At 38.6% G+C, this 13,348-nt stretch overlaps 1 protein-coding gene across 2 annotated transcripts in view; it reads right to left on the reverse strand.

Moving 5' to 3' along the window:
* Positions 1–13,348, reverse strand: part of CDH12 (cadherin 12) — a 162,307-nt gene that overhangs the window by 25,027 nt on the left and 123,932 nt on the right. The window lies entirely within an intron of this gene.

Genomic DNA, 13,348 nt, shown 5'->3' on the forward strand with positions numbered 1-13,348 from the left:
GATGCTGTCTACACCCTTTTTCACTGATTGTATATAGAGATGCTGTTAAGCTGAAGGCACTCAGACCAAACTTGTTCCTGCTGCAACAGCATGCATACAGAAAATCATCTGAAGGAGTAAAGTACATTATTCAATTGGAATTGGCATGAAAATGGAAAGGGAGTCATCCAATTCAGTGAGCAGTAACGCATTTAACATTTAATTACTGGCTTTCCCTTTTATTTTACTGTTCTACAAATAGGGCACAGTAATTGCAACTAGCCTTCTAAAAGAAGAAAAGGAGGAGAAAAAAAAAAAAAAAGGTGAGGTGGGGACATATTGCTTTAATTTTTATATTTGATACAGAGTTGTCCTTCATCATCTGTGCCACTCATCAGCATAAAAACTCATCTGTATTTCAATTTCTGTTGTGAAATTCTACCTTAAGCAGACCCAGATGGTGAATCTAAGAAAACTAAAACCACAAATTTTCTGAATAATTTGGCTGCCAACACCAGTTTAGAAAGCATCTTATTACTCCAACTACAGCTTGTCAAACACAAGCACTGGAATGAAGCATTTTAGATGTAAGAAAATTCCTGATGTGATCAGATAAAAAGCAGCATCATTTCTAAGAGAAACTATGCTTTCAACTGTGCTTTTCCAACCCACAATTTTTTCCAACTTTAAGTATGTACTTAATGGCTTTCCCTGTAACTGAACCATATTGGAAAGAGGAAAGATCCTTCCTTTCACTTTCTCTAGTTTCTTGACTGGCTGGGCTCTTTTTAAGTTTAATTTCACTCAAAGTGCTCTTCTGTTGGGTCACCAGTCCCTTCTGATCTTCTCCAAGCACGGCATCCTTGCCCAGGCACTCTGGAAAGCCTCTATGGCCGGTCAGTGGTGGGAGGAGGAGGCGCCTGCAGCCCTCAGATGGGCTAAGGCTGAGAGTACTTGTGTCACCTTGCAGACACCTGAGGAACTGGTTGTGATGCAGGTCTTGATTTAGGCAACTCAGTCAACAGAGATAAAGGCGACTTTCTCAGTCCAGGCTGAATCGTTGGTGTATTTCGGTTCTTGGAACTGGTTTGTTTAGTATTACCCACTTGAGAGCTTTCAGTTTGACCGCTTTGAGAGAATTGCTGCTGAAAGTAGTTCTGTTGATAAGGAGCAAATAAGCAATATGTATGAAATGTTAATATATGCAAATTAGCTATTCTGGACGATGAATCTTAAATGATTAAGGAATGAAAGAATTTATAGAAACAGACTTTTTCTGCTTTGAGGGGGAAAGATCATGGGAAGAAATGAGAACAACAACAACAATAAGACAAAGTTAACGCTGATCTTCAAAGGGGGAAAGGGTAGCTGTCTTGGTAGTTTCTCTCCTGTAACTGAAAGCTACATTTTGTATCATGTAAAATATCAGATATGTAGGCCAAGATCCTCACAGATAGCTGTGACTGACTTCAGAAGATATGGACTTAAGTGATTCCTCTTTTTCTTATTAAATTACTTGGTGCCTCATTGCAAGGAGTACCCTTGAGTCAAAAAAGACAGTGGCAATGTGAGCTCAGCACAACTGGAAATTAGGCATTTGAAGGTTAATGGCTTCTGATCGTGGTGCCTTCGTGCAGAATAGACATTTCCTCAAAAATTCCTGTTGATTTTTTTAGTTTGAGAGGGACAAATAACTTAGTTGATAGAGTTGCTTTATAAAAATATCTCCATTTGTCTCAACTCACACTTTGCTGATGTAAAGCACATTCCTTATTCTGGTACCTAGTAGATAGAACACTGATTTTTGGGAGAAAAATGTTGCAAAGAAAGGTGAGGGAAGAATTAACAATTTACGGTAATGTGATAGATTGATATTTGTGTACGTGACCTTAAATTGTTTAAACTGCATTCACTTTAAGTTTTATTTAAATATTGAACTGCAGGTAAATGAAATTCAGAGTTTATGCCAACTTGGGACAGTTAAATATCACCTATCATATCAGAAAGAATAGATGGGAACCTAAAAAATTTAGAAACATAAATGAAAGATAATAAGATTCATTTGGGAATTGTGATCAGTTAGGATTTTTTGTAATTCCAATACATATATAATTAAAATAGATGAAAGAAACATGTAAAGCAGGAGTGGCAAAAGGGGTGAGGGACTAGAAGAATACAAGTGAGACTTTAGGTGTGATTTGGCTACCTGAAAGTCCAAAGGAATTTTCATGAGTAGATTAATCATGTGCTGTGGCTGGAAATTAATAGATTACTGTATGTAACTAGGTGTTGAGAAAATGACATCTCTACAACAGAATTTTGTCCTGGGCATCATGTCACTAGATAGATACCAACAAATTGCAGGAAGTTTATAGAAGAGCAAGGAAAACTGTCTTGGGTCTAGCCATCATGAGTTATACGGAAAGAGTAAAAGAACAAAAATATGACAAAAGGGAGACACGATAATGGTCTACAGATAGCTGAAGGGCTTAAACACTGAGAAAGGAAAGGTATTATTTTGTTCAGCACAGAGAAGCAGAGGGGCAAAATTAAGAAAGGGAAAACTTATGTTATGCAGCAAAATCTTTCTGGCAGTGATGTATGTTATATACAAGAGGAATGATACGAGTTCTGTCACTTGGTTTCCACAAAGCTAAGCTGGGTAAAGTAATGGAGACTGTGCAGTAAGGGAAATTTCTAGAAAGATGGACAGAATAATCCTGTTAGTCCCTGTAATGCTAAACTCTGATCCATAACAGGAAACAGTATCTTCATGCTAATCATACTCAGTTACAAATCTGCTCTAAGGTGCAGTTCCTAATATTTTAAAATATAACCATAGGGGTTTTTTTAAGACTGCAGTTATTAAAAAGTAGAGAAACAGAAAAACTACTACTACAATGAGAAACAAAAAATTCAGACCTCAAGTAAGCCTGAAATAGATTAAAATGTTAGTGACTGTAATTTATTGAAGCAAACCACTTTGTGTCCTCCAAAATCCCATCCTGCCACTGAAATTTCCTTCCTGCAATTCCTAAGATGATCCATTCACTGAGTTATCATTGTGTAAAACTCAAAAAAATTGTATCAACATATATACATACATACATATTTGAAATACTAAGTCAGTTCTTTATTGTTCTTCTCAAATATAAGTGCTGAACTCTTCTGCTGATTACTGGAAGTATCTTCCATTCCAGTTAAGACTGAGGAGTGATTGCCATGATTTTGCTAAAGGTGCAATCAAGAATTTTTAAAGCAAGTCCTCTATAGACTATACATGCTTAGAGAAGCCATGAAGTTCAAACAAGTATGATTAGATGTAACATAAGATTTTGTTTTCCTGTGCTAAATGATAGAGTCATCTGAATTATCTGCTTTTAGGGACAAATAGGATAGTTAGATTTCCAAAGTCTTCCTCAGGGCTGCAGTACTTGAATCAGTATTAAGTTATTTTAGTTTCTTTTTCATAGCTTTGTTTGATTTAAAGATTACCCTTGATTCTCAGTCTTGTGGTTTTCTATTAACTTAAAAATGCTGTCTCACAAGGTTTTACAAGAGCAGCAACAGTAAATACCCTTTTTTTCTCTTCTGTGCAGCGTGATAATACTGTAATAAGGTGTAATGCACTACTTGCCTAACGGTAGCAGACAACAGTCTTTGCATATCATTCATGTTGTCCTGTGGTAATACAATCATAGGGCTCCTTCTCATATTTCTTTAAGTGCCCTTTACACCTTACAACCCAACAGCTGTTGTGCTGTATGCATACAAAGTATTGGATATATAAAAGATTAGATATACGTAATAAGGTAAAAATACCTTTTCTTGAATAAAGCTCTGTTAATATAAAAAATAAATTTCTTAATATAATGAAAAGAAATAGGACCTCTCTTGTGCAGAACTCCTAGTTTTAATACCCTGGTTTTAATACTGTGATATTTTGCTTAGAGGAAGTAAATCCAGGCAAACTTACCTACTGTCACATAAAAACATAACCTGATAAATTCATAGTAGGAGTTATTAGAAAAATCTAATGTTAATAACAGCAAAATAACATTTGAAGCTTTACCGTAAATTTTTTCTGTCATTAACCAAAAAGTGTAAAGGACATGGTAATGTTCCAAAGTGGCAGACGCTGTTCTGCTAGGTTGCCTTTTTTTGTTTATACATTTAAATAATTTATTAAGCTGTCTCCCTCAATGGGAGCAGAAGCTTTCTGTACCTTTGTTGAATATCTTCAGAACACTGCTGAAGTGTTAGAGGTCAAACCAAAGGAAACTTTGACTGGTTTGCTGTCAGATCTTATCCTTTGGGTAATCCCGTGGATACCAGCTGGATCCCAGAAGAGCCCTACCGATGCAGATACATAATAATCTCAGTGCTTAATTTTTTAATTTTGTTTTTTTTTCTGGGGCGGGTACTAGGCATGAAGAAAAAAACCCCAACAAACAAACAAAGAAAAAACTAAAAAAAAACAACAAAAAAAAACCCTAGCTGAAATGTGAAAAGGAACCAATGCCACCATTCAGTACTATTTAACTATTGCCGTTAAATTTTAACATCTCTGCTAACTGCCCAGTCAGACACAATCACAGAAGGGCTTCTGCTGCTGTCCAGGTTAAGTGGTTATCTCCTACCCTCACCTCATTCCCTGCTTCTAATCAGTATTAGTCCTACAATTCTCCCAAATGTGATTTCCTTTTAAAATTAAATGGACCAGTTTGTAAAGAAGCAGTTTGGTTTTAGCTGTTTTCTAACCTAACCTGTTTCACAAATTGGGTTAATGGGCAGTTGCACTTGCAGAACTGATGTTGGTAACCGCCTCATGGGTGATGTTTTGAAATGAGCGTCTCAAGGTTGCATATTCAAATGCAACCAAAAACTGAGCAGCCAATGTAGTTGGTCTAACTTGCTCTAAGTGCCTTTACTGCTATATAATAACACAAAAACAACAAGGTGAGCGTAAGTAGAAAGGTCTTAGTGGCATCCCTTTGTTGACAGGTAGCAAAAACTAGAGATGCCTGTGTGAGTGATGCTATATAAGTGGCAGAATTGTCTTTCATGCTATATCACAACACACTTGCCACACTTAAAAATAAATACATCCCCCAATTTACTGATATATTAAAATATTTCTGACACTTTTACCATGACTTTTCTTTGATCATTCCACTCAAAATGCCATATTTCTTTATGATTTTGTAGAGATTTTCAAAGGTACTTAACACTGATGTAAAGCTATTGTAATAGTCCAAGCTGAGTGTTTTTGAACATCCCACTGAAGTAATGTATCTAGTCTTTGAGCAGAAGCATAGCTTTGTATTTGTTAAAATATTTTGGTTTAAAAAGCAGAGAATTTTTGGATTACTTTGATAGAAGCCCAAATAAGTTGTTGTACTCCTCTGTCCTCTTTTCCAAGGGAGTTCAGCAGTTTTCTTGGACTGATATCCTGTGAGCTGTACTCCAGCCTTCCCAGAATGAATTTTGTCTATATTGCACATCAGGTAGTGATTCTTTAGAGAAGGGCAGATGGAATTGCTACACTTCGGGAGAAGGAGCAAACAATTCTTGTCAGAATGTCCTGAGCCTATCATCTTCACGCCTTTCATATAACACATGATCTTCCACATGAAAAAATAGTACAGTCTGAGTCTTCTGCATACTACATGACTGGGTTCACAGTCCTTCATACATGGCTGCATACTTCTGCGTTTTTAATCAGGAGGGTGAAGGATTAGTGATTTTAGCAGTCAGTAGCTTACCTGATCTGGAATGAGTAATATCAGTGCAAACAAATTATACTTTGCGCCTTTGGAGAAAATCGACCATTATGCAGAATTAATTGACAGGGAAGCAGTGGCTGCAGACAGCCAGACTCTAACGATGGGTCAGAGTCAAGCGAGGGAAGCTGTTAAACTTTTCATAAGCCTTATGAATCTTACATAAGAATTTTAGTAAAACACGCTAGGCAATATAGGAAATAAAATGTGCTGCAGTTCAGTTATCAACCCTTCCAAACTGCCAGTTCTGCCTGTCTACAAAACCCAGTATTTCCTCCCCCCCTCTCCCTTTAAAGGTTTTGCTCATTTACTTATCAAACCCTTCAGTCAGCTCCATTGTCTGCTCTGCATTTCTCATTACCAGCTCAGTATCTTATCAAAAACTGTTGTCATTTGGAAAATGCATTGTTTTTATTCAGTTTTAACATCATTTTTCCTGCCTCATTGAGCAGGCGGAACTGCAAGTCACCCAGACAGAGGGAAAGCTTTGTCCTGTAGTTTAATTAAGTCTCAGTTGTTTGGACTGTGAGCAGCAGTAGAAGGCACTTAACCCCTTCACTCCAGGCTTGGCAGTCAATATTGCTATGGTGGGAAAGCAGTAGAGCACTTTCTGTACCAGCACCACAAATTATAGGCCCTGAACATCATTTCACCCTGATTTTGAAAGGTGTACATTTGCCCTCTGCACTGCTGCCCATGGTCTGTACTTTCCACCTTCATCCTGCCCATAACACGAAGGACCCGCCACCCACATTTACCGAGGCACCCAGGCACTGGAGGGTGAAAAGGAGAGCAGAGCTCCTGCTTTGCTGGTTTTAGGTGGGGAAAGGGCATGCTGGGATGGGCATCTGGATGTCTATCAGTACCTCTATCAATGGGCAGAGTGAGTATAGAAACACAGGGCGCAAATGAGTGTGAGTGGAACCCCCCCAACCCTTAAGAAAGCTGAGAGGGGGAAAAGAGATGCCATGACTCCGTCGGATACTCAGCCACAGTAGAAGCTGAAACTTTATTTTGTACTTGGGTGCGTGTGACCCAAACACCATGGGATAAGACAGAGATGCTTCCTGGGCCTCTGTTCCCATGCCTGGCCTGCAATGCTCTGTCTTCTGATAAAGTGCTAAGGCAATAAGTAGCATAGCTGCTATAGAGGAGAGCAGGCCTAGTGGCATAAATTCAACAGGAATAATGTTTGATTGCTTTGCTTTTGCACCATGTAAATATTAGCTCTGTTCTGTATCTTTTGGATACTAAAATCTGAACAAATCTCTCATATTTTTCCCCAAAAAAGAGCTGAAGTAAAATGCTGATGCTGAGACAATCAAAGAAAAAGCAAATAACAGCAATCATGCTGACTCTAGAGAAAACTGCAGCACACAGCAGAGGATTTATTGCTTGCTTAGATCCTCAGCTGGGACTCACTTGGATTGTCAGCTGGATCTGCAAGAGGAAACACTCAGTGAAGTCAGGAATTGGAGGCTGCATTGCTGCTTTGAAGCTGGCTTGAAGCGTTTATAAAGTAACATTCAGGACAGCTCTGACACCGCAGGAGTTGCTGCATTTTCCTTTTTTGTTTCTCCTCCCCAATCCTCTGCATGTATAAAGGAACCCAGAACCTGCAGAGATCAATACAAGTATGGAGTCACCTTTTCAAAGGTTTTATGAATTTCCTAAGGGCCCCAGGCAAAAGTTGCTGGATAAGCAACCTCCTTGCTCCCACTTGCATGCTGATGGTCTGACCTGAGCCAAGTCAGGTCCCATCATTTGCCTCTAAAATCGATTCTTCTCCTACCTGAGCTGGAATTTCTGCCCTCTGTTTCCTCTACACTATTTTCAGATTTACTGCCTAAATTAATCTGTTATTATAAGTCTGTAGACTTATTATTTACATGAATGCTGACAGCAGTCTTTTTAATTATTTTCTTTAGTGTTTGCATATACTGAACTTCAGCATTGTATTTAGATTATCTTTGCTCCTTTTTCATATCCAGCCATCTTAGATGATCCTGTGCCTGTGTCACAGAATCACAGAAGGGTTGAGGTTGGAAGGAACCTCTGGAGATCATCTGGTCCAAACCCCCTGCTCAAGCAGGGCCACCTAGAGCCAGTTGGCCAGGACATGTCCAGATGTTTTTTTTAATATCTCCACGGAGGGAGACTCCACTACCTCCCTAGACAACCTGTGCCAGTGGTCAGTCACCCTCACAGTTAACAAAGTGTTTCCTGATGTTCAGAAGGAACCTCCTGTGTTTCAGTTTGTGCCCATTGCCTCTGGTCCTGTCACTGGGCACCACTGCAAAAAGCCTGGCTCTGTCCTCTTTGCACCCTCCCTTCAGGTATTTATATGCATTTTTAAGACACCCCTCAACCTTCCCTTCTCGAGGCTGAACAGCCCCAGCTCTCTCAGCCTTTCCTCATATGTGAGATGCTCCAGTCCCTTCATCATCTTTGTGGCCCTTTGCTGGACTCTCTCCAATATGTCCATGTCTCTCTTGTACTGAGGAGCCCAGAACTGGACACAGTAAAAGTAGAAGTATCTGAGATCTGTCTGCATCTACAGTCAGGATGTGACTGAAACTTCCAAATATGTAGATCCCAAAAAGTATATAATTCTCAAAAACCCTGTTATTTAAACTTCATTAACAAGCCTGCAAGCAAAAAAAATATTACCAAATATATAAGAAACTCTATATGCAATAATTATTTAAACATGATAAACTTGAGCTTTTTAGGACAGGAAAGTAAAGCCAATATTTACAAACAGACCTAAAGGAGAAATTCAGATTGAAAGGACTTGGACTCTGACTAGGTTGTGATGATTAAAATAGTTATTTTTCTGGAAAGACATGCAAGATCTTTAATTAAAAATGTTAGGAAGCTTAATTTTATACAAGGAAGATGGCTTCAGGTTTGACTTTGTGTACCACTGTGCAGAATAACCAACTAACGTGCTTCCCTGTAGCACATAAGTTTTTCTTAGACATTGATTTAAGTCCTGACCCTTTGTAATTCTCTTAGTGTCAAGCCCTGAGAGGTTCACAGCTTGAGGTGATATGGCTGCAGCCATTAAACCTCTGTTTTAATCTCACAATTGCTTTCTAGAATGCTTGAGAAATCCATTGCTGGAGAAATTTGGAATAAAAGCCCTTGATCAAAAATCAGGAAGACTATTATTTGAGCTAAAGTAAAATTACAGTGTGTGCCTCTGGGATGCGAACTAGCTTTGTAAAATCACATCACCATGTGGTACAAGTGCTGTGAAGTAAACCAGAACTATTATGGTCATATTGTTCCCTTCCCCTCACTCTGGCTTCTTAGTTATTCTCAATTAATTTAAAAGCTTTCCCTGCCAAGTTGTTCTTTTCTGCCTTGGAGCTGAATGCACACTTCTTGATTTTCAGCATCCACTTCCCTCACAAACGGGTCATTCACTGAAAGCAGTAGTCCATAAACTCTTGAATCTACACATACTTTTAGTTCTAAACTCCTGACTGACATTTTATAGCTTAATATGATTGCATATGCCAACTGAAGATCGCTTTCTGTTTTTCACAAGCTTCAGTAAGTTGATGAATTACTGATTGTAACTAAAGGTTACTGGCCTCTCTCAGTTTAAAATTTTGTTTTCAGTTGCTTTTGACTTGCTGGACTTAGGAAATAATATTTCATGCTGCAAGTGCTTCCAGGAGTCGATCCAGGAAAATTTATGCATGTCAAATGAATCCTAGCAATCTTTTATTTGGGAAGGTCTGACTTTCCTCTAGCGTGGGCTTTCTGACTTGTGTCAGAAAGTACTCGCCTTTCCTCCATGTTCCTGCCAGTCCTGTGAAAACGCACACAGATCAAAAAGTCAGTCTGCATGTGCTCCAAAATGACAAAGAAGGGTTTTTCAGTTCAGATCTCTGGCGAGTCATGTCCGAGTGAACATGCTGCAGCATCACAGAGGGCTAATGAGTGACAGTACGTTTACCTTCCCCACCAAAGAATGGTGTGTGATCCCTTCAGCCTATAGATTTAAGATTAAGGTTAAAACAGTCAATAGATTTAAGGTTAAGGTTAAAACAAATCTGCATTTTCTTTGTAGTGGCTACTTGTGGTAGCTTCAAGCTGATCACTGGAACCGAGGTACCACAGTCCTTGAATTAATACAACTGAGTCACTTGTCAACAGAGCTGTGGTAACTGTCTGCTTGTGTTCACCTAATCCATTGCAAATGTGAAATAAAACATATTAATTTAAACTACCATGAAGGGGATTACCATAATAATTTGTTATACACATCTTGTTTCACAGTAAAGGTAAAGCAGACAGATACAGCCAGTTGCTGTGACTCTGCTGAAGAGCAGGAATTCATTAAGCCGCAAGGAAACAGTTCCTTTTGAAAGACAGTTTATGCACAGAAGAGGAAGATTTTTCTGCCTTGTGTTTGAAGAGAAGTCACCTTTCTGTTCAGTCCGTTAAAACCACCCAGTTGCTGAGGAGGAAGCCAGCTCATTCAAACCTAGAGAACAGCAGAGCAGTACATGGGGAGGAACTTACAGGAAGAGGACCACTGTGAACTAGTTTTCTTTTGGAAACACATGCAGGGAATACAGTCTTGTCCCCAGGATACTGAGGGCAGGATTGACCTGTGACTAGTACACACGACTTTTTTCTTTCTTTAATATCACAGTTTCATGACTCTGGGCTTGGGCAGCAAAATGCACAGTCCCCTCAGCTTTCCTGCTTTGAGTGGTTCTTGTGGTTCATACGGAAAAATTCCTGAGTCAAGCCGAGAAGATCTGAAGGGCAGTGTTGTGGCATGGAATATGAAACTCATTGTAATTGGAGTCATATCTGGGGTTCACATGAGGGGCAAAAATCCTTTCATGCTTTATGCCAGATCTTCTCCAAGGAAATCTGACAACTTCAAAGGTGTCAGTGCAAAGCTGTTGAACTTCACACACACCGTTAGATAAAGCTCACTATTCTAGAAAGTATTGCAGATAACTCAGTCTTGCCATCCATTTGCACTTTCTTGTTATTGAGACAGCTTTGTCTATAACATTCATGCTGTATGGACACATATAAAAGTGATTTTTAGGAAGTCCTAAAATCCCTTGTACCAGAAGTACAAGGATCTTTACTAAAAACATTTGCATATTTACAAATTATATACATTATAATACACTACAACACAGGTGCTTTTTTTTTCCTCCCAGACAGCTTGTAACCATTGTAAACCAGAGAAGTCTGAGAAGAACATGAGATCATTGTTCTTTTCGAAGTGCTTTGGGATTTTTAATGGCCACAAAGTACAGGTTCATCTTAACATTCATGATGAGCCTTTCTTACAGAACTATGGATAAAATGGGAATAGACAAAATAGCTCTCCTGAGACACATAAACTCCAGATTAAAAACAGTTTGAAAATCAGGTGCACTGGGGTAATGTTCCAAAACAGCTTCAAAGCCAGTCACCCTTGCAGGTGTTGAATACCTGCGGCCCCTTTTCTCCATGTGTTTAATTTCCTGTTTCTTATTGAATGTGCACTCTGTGCCATTTCATTTCAACATCTCCAACAAATATCATCCCACAAAACAAACCTTTTAAATTTCCTGACTTGTCCAAAACTTGATTCCAGTAACAGGACAAAGCAGAAAAATAATATAAACCTCAACATTTTCAATGGCTTCCAGCAAAATATTTTTCTTTTTCTACCAGCTGAATCCAGTCTTCATTCTTAGCTGTTATCTCCCCCTTCCTGATGTGTCTAGCATAACAGAGCTACAGTTTTTGTCTGAATACATGGATTTAGTTGCTGTGACTAGTGCTGCTTCCTTTCATGTGAACTGTTCTAGCCTGCTTTGTTCTCCAGAGTTTTGCCTTCTGTTGCACACAGTCCAGATTTGTCTTTTATCCCAGTCTCTATTGTTTGGCAGATTGTTGTTTTTTGTTGTTGTTGTAATGGGCATCTTAATGGCCAAACTGCTCTAGGAAAACACTTCAGAGAAAATGAACGAATTTGCAGAGAAACTGTGCCACCCAGCAAATTGTATGGGCTGTTGCCTCAGAGAACATTACTTGCTTTTCTATGTTTGTTTAGAGGGTATATATACTCAGAAGATGCTCGGACTCCTTCTTTAAAATATGATGAAATTGATGAGGCCTTTCTTTACATCTATGAGACGATCTAGATTTTAAACAGCTGAAAGAGCATAATTGGTTAAGATACATTAAGAAGTTGTAATCACATGCAACTCTTTCAAACTACTTTATGCTTTTCTAACTTCCCAACATGTACTTTTTTTTTTCAGTTAGAGGATAAAAAACTTATGGAATATTGAACACTAATGCATCAGTAACTAAAAATTGCATATAATTTCTTTTTCTGCTTGCACTAATCATCATTTGGATACAGGTAGGTTCTTCCAGAGCACAAAAGCATAGTCAAATCTCTGATAAATTAGTAACGATCTTATCGTTAAATTCAAAGAGCTGGAGATCAAGCTGAATACAGAGAATCAAATATATCTTCAGGTAAATGAGAGCCAAGGAAGAGATTTCAGGACTGAAACATAAAAAACTGATAGAAATAAATGATCTTACAATGCCAGAAGAGAGCTGCCTGGAGAGGTTTTCAGCTTAATCTTTTGAGCATGTCAGCTGGCTTACTGGAACACATCCCTCTCCTTAAAGCAAAGTACCTCCCTCCAAAGTCCACTGAATTAAATGTGTGGCTTACTTCTGGGTAGGAGCGGGTCCCTCTGAGAAATCGGTAATACTGGGGCATACTTCATGCTTTTCCCTGGGCATGAGCCAGCTGAATTGGTTCATAAAAAGTGACCCTGGGAGCACTTCCATAGTTTGTCAGTGTAAGGGGCCAACAAGTAGAGCACTGAGACTAAAATGCAAGGGTATTTTATAATATTCCTAATGTTTTAACTGTAGATGGGCATTTGGACACCCAAGTAATGATTTCAGGGTTAAAAAAGGTAGACATGGACACTTTAAAGTGTCTTAGTATTCAATATTACAGTGAGCGCAGTGTATGGAGAAACCATCGTGAGATGATGATTTTTCCTGTGTAGTTGCAAATGCGGGATGAGTAACTAAAGCACTTGAGTCTCCTAGGAGGGTTTGTGAAACAAAAAACTCTCACCGAGGAATGTTTCAAATGATTCTGCTGTCGTATGAAAAACTGCTCAACAGTATGATTAAAGGCTTGTTATCTGGTTGCAAGAAAGTATGGTTTTCAACAGAATATTGACTTCAGTGGGGCTATTTTCATAGGCTACCATCAGGGAAAAAGGTTCCCACTTCAGTCTTTGTTAGTGAAGGTTTTGATACTTTGTCAGGGAAGGAATGTGTCACAGATTCATGAACAAATTCATTTCTGTATTAGAAAAGAATGAAGAATGTATTTTAAAAAAAGGTAGTGAAACAAACAACACTAGTAATAGTGTTTAAGAATTAATTAACAGTGAATTGATGAAGCAGGAGCTAAATAGTCACTGTTGCATGTTAAATTTTTGCATATGATTACAACATATCATCTAGCATGTTTATTGTATATTTTGAGAATATAAGTACTGAGTCAACATACA

The sequence above is a fragment of the Calonectris borealis genome, chromosome 2 (assembly GCF_964195595.1).
Source record: "Calonectris borealis chromosome 2, bCalBor7.hap1.2, whole genome shotgun sequence".
NCBI classification, from domain to species: Eukaryota; Metazoa; Chordata; class Aves; order Procellariiformes; family Procellariidae; genus Calonectris; species Calonectris borealis.